Below are 18520 nucleotides of genomic sequence, written 5' to 3' on the forward strand. Positions count from 1 at the left end.
GAATACATACTTTGTAAACGGGTTTCTACCAGAGCCTCTAATATTTATAAATTTTTATCAACACAACTAATATACTACTTTATCCTGAAGCAAAAAAAAAAAAAAAGAATTATTTTCCTACCTTTGTTGCCTGGTTTCTGCTTTCCTCATGGTCTCATTCAATTCCTTCCATCCACTGTCTCTCTTCCTTCTGCATCTTCCATTTGCTATGTTACTGTGCTTCTCCCTTTCTCCCCTCTTCCAAACTGGTCTGGCACACATCTTCTTCCCTCCGCTCCCCCCATAGTCTGGCATCTGTCTTCTTCCCTGCCAGCATCTTCTCCCTACTCTCTCTTCCCCATTTCCTTTCAGCGTCCTTCTCCCCCCACCTTCCCCATGTCCTGTCAGCATCCTTCTCCCCCCTCTGTCTTCCACATGTGCTTTCAGTGTCCTTCTCCCCCCTCTGCTTCCCCATGTCCTTTCAGCGTCCTTCTCCACCATCCACCCCCCGTCTTCCCCATGTCCTTTCAGCGTCCTTCTACACCCCTTTGTCTTCCCCATGTGCTTTCAGCATCCTTCTCCCCCCTCTGTCTTCCACAAGTGCTTTCAGAGTCCTTACCCCCCCCCCGCCCTTCCCATGGCCTTTCAGCGTCCTTCTCCACCCCTTTGTCTTCCCTATGTGCTTTCAGCATCCTTCTCCCTCCTCTGTCTTCCACAAGTGCTTTCAGAGTACTTACCCCCCCCCCCCGCCCTTCCCAAGGCCTTTCAGCATCCTTCTCCACCCCTTTGTATTCTCCAGTGCTTTCAGTGTCCTTCTCCCCCCTCCTTCTCTACCGCCCTGGGTGCAGCACAGCCGGCCAGGTCCCCTTACTTTTGTGGCGCTTCCCCGACCGACAACAGCCCCGGTCCGACAAACCTCCCTGCCCTTAACCGTGAATCTAAATTACCTTCTTACACCACGAATGTCCCTACAAGCTGACCACTAAAAGATCAAAATTTAAGTACTTTTAATATAATATTATATATATATATATTTTTTTTTTGCCAAAACATTTGAAAAAGTAAAAATATTTATGTAGTATGGCCCGGTGAAGATATGGTGCGTGAAGCTGGATACAGTGAAACATTTTGAGTATCACGGAGGTACCTCTGAGGGTCGGTTAAAATTGAGACTCGTTGACAAGTGTAAGTCTATAGAAAGGGATGTAGAGGATATATCCTTTTCCTATCTACATATGTATCTATTTAGTAGCATTATTAGGATAGTACTGCTAAGGGAAGATGTTATCAGCATGGGCTATCTTTAAAATGGGTTATTTTACCGCAACTCGTGCTATTTTAGCACAGGTCCCATTTTATGCAATGACACGTGGAGGGGCATTTTAAATAGGACGTCTAAGTCTGCATTTGGATGTCTTGGGAAAGACATCTAGAAATCCAGTACAGAAAATGTCCATTTTCAAAACAGCAAGACACCTATCTTTCTTTCTTTCTTTTTGTTTTGTTTGTTTGGAAATGACCTATCTAGACATTTTGGCCCTTAGTACATCTATCATTTTTTGGCCTTTCTCAAATATAAAGATGTCCACATGAAGAACACACAAAAGAAAACTTTTCAGACATCAAAGCAGCCAGCATTCTTAGCAAACTGTTCACAGAGAGCTAAGCACAGCACATGGGCACTCCAGGGGGTATTGCAGTGAATGTCATATTTGAAAGACCCAGGTACACATGTCACTATAAACTGCTTACATTGTATGGTGAGTCCTCTAAAACCCACCCAAAACTTACTATACTCTCCTGTACACTAGAGAATGACACAGTGGCTGTTACCCGCCAAAACGGTGGGAGAAAAAGTGGTCGCCATGGGTACGGGTACAAAGTCATTCACCACCCCATGGAGCGGTGAATGGCCTTGTCTCTGCAGTTAAAGGAATGCACACGGTCACTGATCGCGCGGTCCAGCAGCCTCCTCCTTCCTTCCTAATGATCGCCACCATCCGGCCATCTCCTCCCTTCCCCTCACCTTCAAGGTGATATTTAATTTTCTCTCAAGTAGCTGGAGCCTTGAAGTCACGTGTGGCTCCTGGAAAGTTCTTCTTTGACACAACCAGAAACAGGAGAAGTTTCTGGCAGCCTCACATGATTTCAAGGCTCCGGCAGCTTGTTCAGAGAAAATTAAAAATTGCCACAAAGGTGAGGGTAAGGGAGGGAGGGAGATGATCGGACCGTAGCAAGCGGGAGGGAGGGAGGGGGCTGCTGGACCATGCAAAGAGTACTAAAGGGAAGTGGAGCGAGGAGGTGGGGGGTGAAAGGAACAGATGCTGAAGGGAAATGGGGAAGAGAGAGGGAAGATGATGCTGAAGTAATGTGGGTAGGAGAGAGTGGAACAGACACTGAAGGGAACTGGATGGAAGGAGGGGAAAAAAAAGGCACATGCTGGATTGGGGAGACAGATACCAGATCTGAAGGGAGGAAAGGAGGAGAGAGATGCTAAAAATCACCTGGGCGGAGCAGGAAGATATCCAGATAATGACAGTGATAATTATGCATGTATTTTATTAATTGCTTAGGTTTAAGTGGGGTATAAGTTTTTTTAACACTTTTTTTAAAATTAATTAAAATCCAGACTGACCCCCTGATAAAGTTTGATTTTTTAAAAATTGATATCCTATCATTCTCCATTGATAAAGAAAGCTAAAAAGAATATGAAGAGAAACTTGCAAAAGAGGCAAAAACTCATAGCAATTTTTTTTTAGGTACATCAGAAAAGGAAAACCTGTGAGGGAATCTGTTGGATGACCAAGGAGTGAAAAGGGTGCTCAGGGAGGATAAGGCAATAGCAGAAAGACTGAATGAATTCTTTGCCTCAGTCTTTATGGAAGAAGATGTAAGAGATCTTCCTGAACCGGAAATGGTTTTCAAGGGTGATGATGCGGAGGAACTGAAAGAAATCTTTGATGAATATGTAAGATGTACTGAGCCAAATTAACAAGTTAAAAATTCATAAATCATCAGGGCCTGATGGTATACATCCCAGGGTACTAAAAGAACTCAAACATGAAATTGCTGAGTTGCTGTTAGTGATCTGTAACCTGTCATTAAAATCGTCTGTGGTACCTAAATGTTACGTCGATTTTTAAAAAGGGCTCCAGGGGAGATCCGGAGAATTATAGACTGGTAAGCCTCACTTTGGTGGCGGGCAAAATGGTAGAAACGATTATAAAAAATAAAATTGTAGAACATGTACACAAACATGATTTAATGAGACAGAGTCAGCATGGATTCAGCCGGTGGAGATCTTGCCTCACAAATTTGCTTGACTTCTTTGAAGGTGTGAATAAACATGTGGATAAAGGTGAGTCGGTTGATATAGTGTATCTAGATTTTCAGAAAGCTTTTGATAAAGTTCCTCATGAGAAAATTAAAGAGTCATGGGATAGATGGCAAAGTTCAGTTGTGGATTAGGAATTGGTTATCAGATAGATAGGGTTAAATGGCCATTTTTCTCAATGGAGGAGAGTAAATAGTGGAGTGCTGCAGGGACCTGTACTGGGACCGGTGCTATTTAACTTATTTATAAATGATCTGGAAATTGGAACGACGAGTGAGGTGATTAAATTTGCAGATGATACTAAACTGTTCACAGCTGTTAAAACGCATGTGGATTGTGAAAAATTGCAGGCAGACCTTAGGAAGTTGGAAGACTGGGTGTCCAAGTGGCAAATGAAATTTAATGTGGACAAATGCAAAGTGATACACATTGGGAAGAATAACCTGAATCAGTTATCGGATGCTAGGGTACACCTTGGGGGTTAGCACCCAAGAAAAAGATCTGGGTATCATTGTAGATAATACGATGAATCCGCCCAATGTGTGGCAGCGGCCAAAAAAGCAAACAGGATGCTGGGAATTATTAAAAAGGGGATGGTTAACCAGACTAAGAATGTTATAATGCCCCTGTATCGCTCTAAGGCGTGACCTCATTTGGAGTATTGCGTTCAATTCTGGTCTCCTTATCTCAAGAAAGATATAGTGGCACTAGAAAAGGTTCAAAGAAGAGCGACCAAGATGGTAAAGGGGATGTAACTCCTCTTGTATGAGGAAACACTAAAACGGTTAGGGCTCTTCAGCTTGGAAAAGAGATGGCTGAGGGGAGATATGATTGAAGTCTACAAAATCCTGAGTGGAGTAGAATGGGTACAGGTGGATCGATTTTTAACTCGTCAAAAATTAGAAAGACTACAGGACACTCAATGAAGTTACAGGGAAGTGCTCTTATAACCAATAGGAGGAATTTTTTTTTTTCACTCAGAGAATAGTTAAGCTCTGGAATGCGTTGCCAGAGGATGTGGTAAGTGCGGATAGCATAGCTGGTTTTAAGAAAGGTTTGGACAAGTTCCTGGAGGAAAAGTCTATAGTCTGTTACTGTCTATATACTGCTTGCCCTGTATTGGTAGCATGGAGTATTGCTACACCTTGGGTTTTGGCAATGTACTAGTGACCTGGTTATGCCACCGTGAGAACGGGTTACTGGGCTTGATGGACCATTGGTCTGACCCAGTAAGGCTAGTCTTATAATAATAATAATAATAATAACTTTATTCTTCTATACCGCCATAATCTTGCGACTTTTAGGTGGTTTACAATCAAGAGAGCTGGACATTCAGCGAAATACAATAAGCAGATATTCAGAGGAAATATAGAGAGCAGAGACCTTAAGAGGCAATAGTATAGAAATACAATTTGCTGAGCAAAAATATAAGATGTACATTTTAGTAGGTAATGTCCGACAGGACCTGTTGGGAATAAATAGCAACCTAAAATTACGATAAGATGAAAATAACAGAATATATATATAATAGTGCTGCAAGTTCTGGTAGAATAGGGAGGGGGGAGGGAGAGGGGAGAGCGGGTCAATTGTTTAGGTATTTCTGGAACAGGTATGTTTTTAGGCATTTCCTAAATTCCCCGTAAGTAGTGGGTGAAAGCAGTTGGTCTAGGTCTTTGCCCCATAGGGCTGCTTGGTGAGAGAGAAGGTGTTCGTGGTGTTTTTTCATTTTGCAGCCTCTAACTGGAGAGGAGATGAATTTTGAGTGTGTGTTTTTCTTTGAGTTTGTTATTAGAAAATGAGAAAAGGTCCATTATGTACTTGGGGGTAAGGCCGTATAGTACTTTGAAGCAGAGGCAGGCAAATTTAAACCTTACTTGGGCTTCCGTTGGTAGCCAGTGCAGCTGCCGATAGTAGGGCATCACATGGTTGAATTTCTTCAGCCCGAAGATAAGTCTGACCACAGCATTTTGCAGACGTCTCATATTCTTTGTGAGATTGCTAGATAGGCGATATTGCAGTAGTCAAGTTGACTCAGTATGAGGGATTGCACTAGGATTCTGAGTTTCCAGAGAGTAAGGAAACCTTTTCTGAATAGGGAATCCACTTGTTCCTTCATTGTTAGGCATTGGTCTAGAGTAACACCTAGTATCTTCATGGTGGGCTGGATAGGGTAGTTGAGTTTATTGATGCATAATGGGGTTTTATTGTCAAGCGGGCTAGGGGAGGCAATGAAGAATTTTATTTTTTCTGGGTTGAGTTTGAGCTTGAAATCTGTCATCCATTGTTCCATCTCATTTATGGCATCGGATGCCTTGGGAATGGTTTCCGAGATAGAGTTGGCGAATGGGATGATGATCGTAAAGTCATCTGCATAGCTGAATAGTTTTATTCCTAGTTGGGTTAGTTTCGCACCTAATGAGGACATGTAGATATTGAAAAGCAGTGGGGAAAGCGGTGACCCTTGTGGCACTCCGGATGAGTTGCTCCAGGTGTCGGAGTGATCGTTGTTAAAGCGTACCTGGTAAGAACGGGATGTGAGGAAACCACAAAACCAGTTCAGTACTTCAGCTCTGATACCAATGGCGTCTAAGTATTGCATCATTTTCTCATGGTCTACCAGGTCGAATGCAGAGCTCATGTCGAATTGCATGATCAGGGCGTTGAGGCCCTTAATAAATAATAGGCGCAGATAGTCTAGGATGGCAGCGATTACTGTCTCTGTACTGAATAGGGGTCTAAAGCCAGATTGAGTTTCATGCAGGAGAGAGAATTGATTAAGGTAATCCATTAGTTGGGTGTGTAATAGTCCTTCCATGATTTTTACAATGAATGAGATAGATGCTATTGGTCTGTAATTAGTTATTAGCGTTGAGGATTCTTTCTATTTTTTGGGATGGGGTTATTATTATGTGACCATTGTTAGTGAGGAAAGTCCCATTTTTTAGGTTGTGGGTTAGGTAGTGTAATAGTGATATTTTGAATTCTGGTGGTGCCGCTTTCATAATCTCTGGAGGGCACGTATCTAGGATGCAGTAAGATTTAGAGTATTTGTTGTATAGTTTGGTGTAGGTATTCCATTCTGGATCTAGAAAGGAGCTCCAGATCATGTCTGTAGGTATTTCATTGTTGTATGAGTTAGCTATTTCGTAGTTGCTGGGGATGATTTGTTACATCGTTATTGCTTATACAGTTATTTTTTAGGTTTTTAATTTTGGAATCAAAATATAGAGCTAGGTCATTTGCAGTGGGTAGCTTCGTGTTGTGCTCAGGTGTGGTGTGAGGAGTGGTGTCAAATAGGTTTGTGACTATGTTGAATAACTCTTTTGTATTGATTCCTTGTGAACCTTTGCAGGATAGGTTAATTTTGGTAGAGTAGAACGCTTTGCGTTTGTCTTATGTTCTTATGAATGTCATGGTTCTCCAGATAGTGGTAGCACTCACCATTGCTACCTGGATATTCAATGCCACTTGCTACCCAGAAAGTAGCACTGAATATTCATGTTTAATTTAGTCACCGGGGCCAGTGTGTGAAAACAACACTGACCGTAGCAGCTGAATATTGAGCTAATAATTTAATAGGTGACTGAGGTTTGTTAATTCACAGGCACACCTGAGAGAAAAAAAAATCAAAATAGAAAATAATAGGTACTGATTACTAGACTGGCTGGGTCTTTTTCTCTATTCTCCTCTCCTAGTTCCCCATATACACAAGCTCCTCTAGAAGGATCATCTCCAAAAGATCCTCCTCACTTTAGCTCCTGGCTGACTCTCTGATAGAGTCTATCTCTTTAGAAATCTACCAGAGATATTCCACACACTCTCAAAACTGAGGCCTCCTCAAATCCCAATTTCTTGCGTGTATTTGGCACTTTCCTCACAGATGGATCAAAAATTCCCTGACACCATATATATGACTGAATGCCTTCCTTCTTAGTTCATTCACTACTGGTCACAGACTCCTGTACAAAGCACAAGAAGAAGTGGGGAAGGGACTTTGCACATCAGCCTCTAGAACAGCAGTAAAAGTCCTTTGTCGTTTTTATATGGACCCCAAACACTAAAATACTACCCGTATGTTAACTCCTCCACAATGCTTGGGACCAAGTATTTTGTTTTCTCGCAACTTTTTATACAAGTCAAGAGATTATCATCACACCCCTGAGGAAGGCTTTTTTTCGGAAGCCAAAGCACAAACCGTGTTGGGGTCCAGCTGAAAAGGACCAAGGATTGTTTAATAGGCTTACACAATTTATGTATATGGTTAATGTACTTTTAATAAATGAATTGTTCTAGAGCAGGAGTGGGCAATCTTTTTGACTCGTGGACCACAATGGGTTCTTAAATTTGACAGAGGGGCCAGACCAAGATCATCTTTCTATCCCTCCATCCCCCTGTATAGCAGAACCCTTCCCCAGCTTCTATCCTTCCTTCCCTCCCTCCCATCCCTCGTGCATCAGAACCCTTGCCCAGCTTCCATCCTTCCCTCCCATCCCTTGTGCAGCAGAACCCTTGAGCACCCACCTCTGCCATGCAGCCAAACCCCCACTAACCCTCCATCCTTTCCTTCCATCCAAACCCCACCGACCACGAGCCCTATATACCTCCCTCCAGAGCAGCGTTGGGCCAGCAGCACTTTAAACATGTTGCTTCATGGCCTTTCCTCGTCGAGGCCTTCCGTATGCTGCATTACTGATGACATCATTAGTGATATGGCAGAGGAAATTCTCTGACAAGAGAAGGCCGCAAAGCAGCCTGTATAGAGTGCTGCCGGCCTGACGCTGCTCTGGAGGTAGGTATGTAAGGCTTGCAGTTGGCGGGGTTCGGATGGTCAGAGGGCCGGATTTAAAAAACTAAACGGGCCGGATATAACCCGTGGGTTTTAGTTTGCCCATGTCCGTTCTAGAGGCTGATATGAGGCTTCTTCTTGTGCTTGTTCTATTACACATGGGATTGTTTCTTCCTTTTTGTTGTGTGAATAGGCTCTTGTACAGCATTTCTCTCACATGTAAAAGGATAGATAGCCTGTTGAATCCTCCTCTACCACTGAGATATCCTTCCTCTCTATCACAATACCTTTATTTACCCTTTGCCTCTCTGACAAGTTGGTATGATGATGATCCACTCTCTACAGGACCTGAAGCTTTGTCTCGTCAAATCCCATCCTGGTTTTGGAAGGAAGGAAAGAAATAACCTTGGAAAACATATTTAACTTTTTACCTTGGCTTAATCCTGCATCTGGTATTCCACAAAGTTTGAAATTCAGAGCCTTATTCAGTTAGCTTGGCAGAAAGAAAATGAGAGAAAATATCAAATTTCCCTTCAAAGCACTCTCACTTAAATATCTCTCAATCACAACTCCTCCCTTGGCTTTCCATGTAGAGAAAGAGCTAGAAAAATTATTGCAAGGGCAATAGATACTGTTCCTTCTAAGGTGAGTGGGTGTCCTCCACCTATAGTTCTGCAAGTGGGGGATGCTGCTTCCCTATCACATTGTCAATGATGAGAGACAGGTAAGCTCCGCAAAATTCTAGGGAACCAGCCTATCACTTGTGATTGAAAAGACAATATTGAAGCAATATTGAAGTTCTGGACGACAGTCCTTTGTGTACAGCCAGGAGTAGGGTTACCAGATTTTTTTTTTAAATGTTTGCAATATGGAACAAAAATATATTTAAACATTTATATTTTATATGGCCCTGATAGGATTGTAATCAGCCCCCCCCCCCAAAAAAAAAAAGGGGGGGCCATTTTCATATTTTCAGAATTGTTCTTAATTTTGTGTGTGTTTTTTATTTCTTGTAACACATTCATTTGAAATATACCCATCACGTGGTAAACAGTTTTACACACCCAAATAAATTCTACCATGTTATTTCTTAGGTATATGAAAGTGCAAGCCATTTGAACACACATATACACTCTGTCTAACAAATGCTTACATCTGAGACTTCATATGGAGCAGGTGCAGGGGAAATAACCTCAACAGGACAAATTTGTTCTCGCAGAAATGCAGCTAAATATCCATAAAAATATGAACAGGCATCTTCACTGTTTTTGCATGTACATACTTGTCTCAAGAAATTTAACTAAATACCACTCAAAAACGGAATTAACAAGACAAATTAGTGATCCTGTTGTTGGCATGCTTCTGAAGCAGCCCCCTTTTGTCTGGGTATTTTCACACACACAACAAAATATATCTATATAGAGGGATCTTTTTAAAAGGAAAGATTTGTGTGGGTAAAAACTGATTCTACCCACATATATCTTCTTTGGACCAAATTCTATGCATGCCACATTGAAAAATCTGTGCTTAATGCTGTTCTATAAACTTCCTCCAACTAACATCTAGGCATGGCCATTTATGCCAATGAAAACCAGGCCTAAATGCATGTGCCTATAATATATATACATCGGGTATACAGAATTCTATAAAAGTGCACCTAACTTTTAGGAATGCCTGTGACCCGCCCATTCTCCTCCCCTGGCCATGCCCTCTTTTGAAGAACAACTAGGTAAGTTGCACCTTTACTCTCTCGAGGAACGCAGAGAGAGGGGTGACATGATAGAGACGTTCAAATACATTACTGGCCGTATTGAGGTGGAAGAAGATATCTTCTTCCTTACAGGCCCTACGGCGACAAGAGGGCATCTGCTAAAAATCAAGGGCGGGAGATTCCATAGTGACACTAGGAAGTACTTCTTCACCGAAAGGGTGGTTGACCGTTGGAATGATCTTCCACCTCAGGTAGTTGAGGCCAGTAACATGACTGACTTTAAGATCAAATGGGATCAACACGTGGGCTCACTTCAAAGAAGAACTTAGAGGGGAGGGTTACTTGAGTGGGCAGACTTGTTGGGCCGTAGGCCCTTTTCTGCCGTCATATTCTATGTTTCTATGGTTCTATCCATGCATTAGAATTTACTTACATACATAAAATATGGAGTGGAATTGTCCTAATCAGAATGATGACCACAAACTATTATAAAAATGTCCTTTTACTCATCCAATGGTTTAAATGACTTTATTTAGTCGACATGTACATGTTTCGGCCAAACAGGTCTGCTTCAGGAGTCTTGAGCGTCTTCTAAGTTATATCAAATGATGTTTTGAATAAATGCATAGGCTTTCAAATCAATGCTATGGTGCTTTGGCTGAGGTGCTTTATCTTCCTAGCTCCTTTCCTATAACCATTCATTGTAGCTCATTTTCAACCTAACCCTGTAAACCGTGCCAAGCTCTACGCTTGTGGAGATGGCGCGGTATACAAACCTAAGGTTTAGTTTAGTTTAATAAGCTGCTTCTGGTCCTAGGCACTGGTCTGGCTCCTTTGCAAGGTTTCCTCTCCAGCTGCCACTAAATCAAATCAAGCTGGAGAGGAAACCTTGTAAAGGAGCCAGACTAGTGCCTAGGTAAGCTGTGATTTGAAAGTATATTTAATGTTATGCAGGATGGATGAGAAATGTATGTTTTGGTGCTTCATGTGCTTGTTGAACGGCAGGTTCTACTTTTCACTGGGTGGTAATTTGATTGGTTATGTTTTCCCCGTAGTGTCCCTTCCTGAAGAAGCCAACTGTGAAACCTAGGTTGGGGGCTCGGAGAAAGTATGACAGCAGTTTAGAATCTAAGAATGTACCCGGAGCAATTGCAGAGCTGGGTCCCTGCCACCATGCAAAACAAATAAGTAATAGTTTTCCAATTAATGCAGTGTTTTCATGTGTAACTGGTTAGAAAGTGGTTCTACCTTAGCAGGTGCCTGAGATGGTGAACAAGCTATGATGGTCTCTAATGCAACTGGCTCTGTGAAAAATCACTAGAGTTTAGGTTGTGGGTCTGAGCGTTCACTTAAAAGCACTTTTTGAAGCTTGTTTAGAATATATAATAATTATTATTTTTTATTTGGATTCATGGTGATCATTGTTTGAACTATAATAGTTTGTGGTCATCATTCAGATTAGAACAATTCCACTCCATATTTTATGCATTTGAGTTTGTGGATTTTTTTCTCCTGTTTTATTCTTTAGAATTTACTCGCACCATTTTATAGAATATGCTTAGGAAGTTGTGCACATAAATTTTAATTAGTCCCAATAATTCTTGTTAATTGGTAATTATCAGTGCCAAAAGGTTTGTTAAATAATTAAGGTCCCCTTTTATGAAGCTGTGTTAGGCTTTTTTATCGCCAGCCACAGCTCTGGCACACATGGAAATTCTATCAACTTCAGAGCTTTTACCACCGAGGCCGGCAATAAGCCTAATGCAGCTTCATTAAAAGGGGGAGGGGAGGTAAGTTGTATGTGTAAATCGGCAATATGTACATTTATTTATCTATTTATTTATTTAGCATAAGAATTGCCGCTGCTGGGTCAGACCAATGGTCCATCATGCCCAGCAGTCCGTTCACGCGGCGGCCCTCTGGTCAAAGACCAACGCCCTAACTGAGACTAGCCCTACCAGCGTATGTTCTTGTTCAGCAGGAACTTATCTAACTTTGTCTAACATAGCCCGCTTAAGACCTAAACAGGTTCCAACAATATATGCACAAATCATAAAATCATAAATCATAAAACATAACTTATTTCACTAAACAATAAAGCAAATATAATCACACATCCTGTATCCAATTTCACTGAACAACAAATTTTTCCAAAAGTTTTGCTTCCCTTAAAACAAACTGGTGATTATGATAGACCCCTTAAAAATAAATGCAAATACAATTTCCCACTGACTGTATCACATAGAAATTTTGAGAAACATAATGGTATCTTTGATTGACTATAACATGTTTTAATGCACAAAGTGTCTAGTACGCTGTGAAAGTTTGCTGTGGCTAAAAGTGTTTTCCTACTGATTTTCATTTGTACTCAGTGTCCGGTGCATCTTGTTGCAGTGTCCAACAATAGTCAGCCAGCATTGAAGGACTCTTGTTACCCTATCTTTTTTCCATAGTGGCAATGTCCTGGTGAAACCTTTCCCCATGTTGGTCACTGACTACACCAAAATTTGCAGGGAAGAAGACCAAGTGTGAATGTAGAAAGTGCATCTTCAGGGACATGTTGCACTTCATGGTTGTGTATGCTCTAAGAAGTTTGTCAACCAATTGAATATAATTTGGAGCTCTGTAACTTCCAAGAAAATTCTCAACGACATCCTTGAATGCTTTCCAGACGATTTTCTCTAGCCCGACTAACAGATCTCCAAATCTCTCATCATTGATGATGTGTCTTATCTGTGGACCGACAAGACTGCCTTCCTTAATCTTGGCATCAGTTATTCTTGGAAACATCTGTCTTAGATAAAGAAAACCTTAGCCTTCCTTGTTCATCACATTTATGAAATTTTTCATCAGTCCATGTTTTATGTGAAGCGGAGGCAAAAATATCTTTGTTGGGTCAACCAGTGGTTCGTGTACCATATTTTTCTGTCCTGGAACCAAATTCTTAAGGAGTGGCCAGTTCTTTTGAATGTAATGCAACTCCTTAGCACGGCTGTCCCATTCACAAATAAAACAACATTACATGGTACATCTATGCTGCATTCCAAGTAGCAAAGCTGCTACTTTAAGATCACCGCTGATGTTTTAGTTGTACTTTGTGTACTGGATATACTTTAACATCAGTTCCTTGTATTCATGTTTATTTTATGTATGCAGAATATAGAATGGTATTGTACTAGTCAGAGTGATGTCCACACAGAAAAATGTCCTCAATCTCATCTGAAGGTCCAAATAACTTTGTTCATCCAGTAACTCAATGACTCGACAGGTACATGTTTTGGCCAAACAGGCCTGCTTCAGGAGTCTTAAGAGTCTTCCAAAGATTGTGGGATGAAATGAAGGGTAAATGTGAAGTCTCTCATATAGAAATGAAAACTTCTGCAGCAGTGCTCGGAGCCAAACGACATACCGGGTGGCCGAAACATGTACATGTCGAGTCATTGAGTTACTGGAAGAATAAAGTTATTTGGACCATCCGATGAGATTGAGGACATTTTTCTGTGTGGACATCACTCTGACTAGTACAATTCCACTCTGTATTCTACATATTTGAGTTTGTGGTTTTGTTTCCCCTGTGCTATTCCTATTTTATATGTGCAGCATAGCCAATAGGTATCGACAGGTAGGCATTGCTATTGAATAAAAAAAACAGCCTTGAAGCTTAGCACTGATGAATCAATAAAAAGATGCCACTCCTGTGGGTCATGTGTACAATCCAAAGCTATGAACAACTCTTCAGTGTAAGTGATGATACAGAGGTTAATTGCATTATCCTGAATGTATAACAAGAATTTGTAAAAATGTAATTTTTTTTGTTAAAACAGTACGTGATACATAATCGTGCCAATCTATTTCATGCATATTTATTGTGGATATCCTGAAAACCCTCTGGACTGGGTTGAGAAGGCCTGCCTTAGATAGTATACCTGAGTGGATTGATTTTTCACTGCATCAAAAATTACAAAGACTAGGGGGACACTTGATGAAGTTACAGGGAAATACTTTTAAAACCAATAGGAGGAAATTTTTTTCCACTAAGAGAATAGCTAAGCTCTGGAATGCATTGCCAGAGGTTGTGGTAAGAGCGGATAGCGTAGCTGTTTTTTATTTTTTAAGAGTTCAATATATTTTATTAATAATTTCAAATATAAACAAGTCATGACTCAAACAGTTCACAAAAATGTATTTATTTATTTAATTTTCTAGACCGTTCTCCCAGGGGAGCTCAGAACAGTTTACATGCATTTATTCAGGTACTCAAGCATTTTTCCCTGTCTGTCAATCTATCTAATGTACTTGGGGCTATGGGGGGATTAAGTGACTGGCCCAGGGTCACAAGGAGCAGTGTGGGATTAAACCCACAACCTCAAGGTGCTGAGGCTGTAGTTTTAACCACTGCACCACACTCTCTACAACACAGGTGTCAAAGTCGGTCCTCGAGGGCCGGAATCCAGTCGGGTTTTCAGGATTTCCCCAATGAATATGCATGAGATCTATGTGCATGCACTGCTTTCAATGCATATTCATTGGGGAAATCCTGAAAACCCGACTGGATTACGGCCCTCGAGGAGGGACTTTGACACCCCTGCTCTACAATAATCAGTATACAAATAATGTTGACACTAAGGGCTCCTTTTACTAAGCTGTGATAGCATTTTTAGCACGCACTAAACCCACGCTACGCGGCTAGAACTGATGCAAGTTCAATGCTGGCATTAGCGTCTAGCACATGTGGCAATTCTGCGTGCTAAAACCGCTATCACAGCTTAGTAAAAAGAGCCCTAAGACTACACATACTTAAACATAAGAAAACTAACAGCTTGGTTGTACATTACCAAAAAAAAAAAAAAGATATTCATTTTAAATGTGATATGTCACTATATTCCAAACTTTTTAAAAAAATATGCAAACATCCCTTTCTTTCCGCAAACACTCTCTCGTACTTAGCAATTAGACTTACTAAATTCCACTATTCCATGTATTCAACTCTTGAAAAGTCTTTCCAGTGAGCAAGAATTATTTTAATTGCTAAGTGAAGCAAAATTCGTACAAGTTTGGCCTGTTCATCTGTGATTGATGCAAAGTCGACCCAACACAATGATATTTATGGTCAACGTCTCTTTAACCTTAATCAATGAACATATTGTATCCAAAACTTTTTGCCAATAGAGCTGTAATAAATCACATTGGAAAAGTGAATGTACCAAAGTTCCTGTCTCCTTATTACAAGACCAAAACTTATTTGAATCATTGGATCATATTTTGCTCAATTTGTAGGGTGTCTATACTGCTTTATGTAAAATGAAATATATAGATTCAGTAGTAGCTGAAAATTTCAAAGCTTTATGTACAGACAACCACACTTGTTCCATTGTTTATCAGATGCAACCATTTTTAGTTCATGGGCCCACGTAGACTCGGTCCCCATAGGTCTGTGGAATTTGTTGTCACGCAAAACTTTATACCAAGTTGATGCAGCACCTTTCTTAAAATATATTTTATTAATATAATCTAGTAAACTTGGTTCTTACTAGTAAGCTGTGGAGTTTTGACAAAAGACCTCATACAGTATTTGAGTTGAATTGATTCAAAAAATTGATTATATGGTACTTGATATTTATCTTGTATTTCGGAAAAAGTCATCCATTCGTTATCAGATTTTAACTGCTGAATAGTCCAAATATTAGCCTCTTACCACACTTTCCAATTGATTATTTTATCTTAAGTTTTAAACTTGACATTGTTCCAAATAGACATATGTGTTGTAGTAGACTAACAAAAAAAAAAAAAAACCAGGGAGGACTGGAGGGAAGTATTGTACAAAGATTCAAAATATCACTCCAAAACAAAAGCACTACACAAGCCAAGAAAGCTAGCTTATTACTTAAGCGAAAGAAAAGCCTCAGACAAACGGAGAGGTGTACCCATGCTCTTCCACTCAAGCATCATAGGCAAAAAACTTTCGCACAAGTTTAAAGTTTATGCAGATCCTAACTGCTGCTTTCAACTACAACTTTCAAAGCGCTGTTGTGGGGTTTATAACCATGTCCAGCCCTGTTGAAAGCAGAAGTTAGGATCTGCATACTGATAGCCTGGATTTGGCGCTAAGGCCCTGAAGCAGTGGTTACCGGCCACAAAATGATCGTCGGTCTGGCCTGTTTGTGTTCAGTGGTTTTACCATTAATCATTCTCAGATATTTTTTGCTCCCACCTGCTAACTTTAAACTTATGCGAGAGTTTTTTGCCTATGATGCTTGGGTGGAAGAGTGTGGATACACCTCACCGTTTGTCTGAGGCTTTTCTTTCGCTTAAGTAATAAGCTAGCTCTCTTGGCTTGTGTGGTGCTTTTGTTTTGGAGTGATATTTTGAATCTTTGTAGTAGAGCAAGCCACAGGAAGTGCCATAGGAAGTGCAGAGTCTATTGCTTTAACTGCAATTGAGGCATTACATATTAATCTATCCTTGCATCCGAGCACTTTGTTGTTAAACAGTTATAAAAATTTGATAGGATAATTGTTCCATTTATAGGCAATAGCCTGAATCCAACTAGCTTGATCAGCATGTAGCTGGTTTTAAGAAAAGTTTGGACAATTTTCTGGAGGAAAAGTCCATAGTCTGTTATTGAGAAAGACACGGAGGAAGCCACTACTTGCCCTGTATCGGTAGCATGAAATATTGCTACACCTTGGGTTTTGGCCAGATACTAGTGACCTTGATTGGCCACCGTGAGAACGGGCTACTGGGCTTGATGGACCACTGGTCTGACCCAGTAAGACTATTCTTATGTTCTTATATTGATAAAAATTCTAGGTATCATTCTTCAGTATAATTTACCTTTTCTAAAGGGAACAGATCATTATTGACTCCTATTAACACCATCCTTCTTGTGCCACATTTTTCTGCCAATAAATAATGTGGCATGATAATTCTGAATCTCTGGACAGAAGGCGAGCATACTGAATATTTACTCTGTAAGGCTTCACATAATCTCACTATACTGCAGAGATCTGCTGTGTTTTTCTCTACAGCCAGATTGCCTTTACTTCCCCCCAAAATGTATATAATAGATATGGTATGGTATTAGCAAACAACTCATGATATATTTAGATAATTTCCGTTTGGAGCTACTTGTATGTCTCTTCTTTCATCTCCAAAGCAAAGGTATTTTCTGAGGCTGGTGGACATTGCAGGAGATACTGTATGTTCATTTGAAGTTCAAGAGAGAATACCACAAAAGGAGGGAGACTTGACATTATGGAGATTGAAATTCATGTATACTCATGGTCCCCATGTACAGGATTAGGTCCTACAGAAGCTTCCTAACACAATTGAGCTGATCATGCTAGAAAGAACTAATGGAAAGGAGGCATGTAGCTGAGAAAGACAAATCGAGGTGGAGGCCTGAACAGCTAGAAGGGTTGAGACTTGCATAGCTGGAGGAATGTGAGTGATCATTCTTAGGGAGGCTAAATTGGCAATCCTAATTTCAACTGATCCTAAGATAAAATGTCTTATGCTATTTATATTTTGTATTGCTTTCAAAAACTTATCACAGTGAACCCCACCCCCATATGCTAGGTTTTCAATTGGCAAATCCATGCATGTTTGATTCTAAAAGCAGTCAGTGCTTTACAAATGACATTTAAGCCAACTTAATAAATAAGGTTCCTAATCTGAAACTCACAATGTTGTATGTAGAAAATGAATAGGGAAAAGACAAGAACCAATTTGTAACTCTGCTTGATTTTAATATTTCTTTGACTCATGGTCTGATTTGCTGAGCTATTCCTGAATCACCTTCCATAACGGAATGGTAAGGCATAGTTTTATAGATCACTGTTCTTCAACCGCCGGTCCACAGAAAATTCCTGATGGTCCGCGGAGCGCCGTCGAGATCAACACGGTTAAATTTCCCGTCGGCATCTCTTCCCCTTTCCCTTCCAGGACTTAGGATCGGCTGCGGACAGCAAAAAGAAAAACAGAAGCTGAAGGACTTTTCCTCTTGCCTGCATCGCTATAGGCTCTGCCGATCCTGATCCCGCCCCCTCTGAAGTGACTTCCTGAGTTTGATGGGCAGGATTGAAATTGGCAGAGCTTATAGCAAATAGCAAAGCAAGCAAGAGGAAAGGTCCTTCAGCTTCTGTCTTTGTTCAGAGTTCTGGGCAAGGGAACTATAAGTAAACTGATGCGAGTTAAGAACCAGGCTGCTTCCAATTTAGTGTCAGTTATGGTGAGACCAGCCATTGTGACACTGGAGTCACTCTGGGACCAGCAGCCAAGGGAGGGAATAAGAGATGCTGGATTCCACGTGTTGTGGGAAGGGGATGGTAGACAAGGGGAGGGGGGGATTGATGTGACAGAAGGGAGATGGTGGATCCCCTTGGGGGAGGATAGTTATTGGAACTAGGTGGGAGTTGGAAGAATAGGGACACAAAGACAGATGCTGGACCTTGCAGGGGGCAGAGAGACATGGAAAATGCTGTTCAGGAGGGTGAAGTATGAAGACAGAAGTAAGATGTTGGACATGGGTAGAGGGAGTAGGGAGACAGAGGGGATATGCTGGACATGGTGAAGGGGGAATAGGGAGACAAGGAGAAGATGCTGAATAAGGAATGGAGGGAGTAGGGTGATGGAAGGTATCTGCTGGATTAAGATGGGGAAAAGAGGGGAGGTACTGGAATACGTTCAATATAAAATCATAACAGAAGCT

Source organism: Geotrypetes seraphini, chromosome 6, assembly GCF_902459505.1.
Source record: "Geotrypetes seraphini chromosome 6, aGeoSer1.1, whole genome shotgun sequence".
Classification (NCBI taxonomy): domain Eukaryota; kingdom Metazoa; phylum Chordata; class Amphibia; order Gymnophiona; family Dermophiidae; genus Geotrypetes; species Geotrypetes seraphini.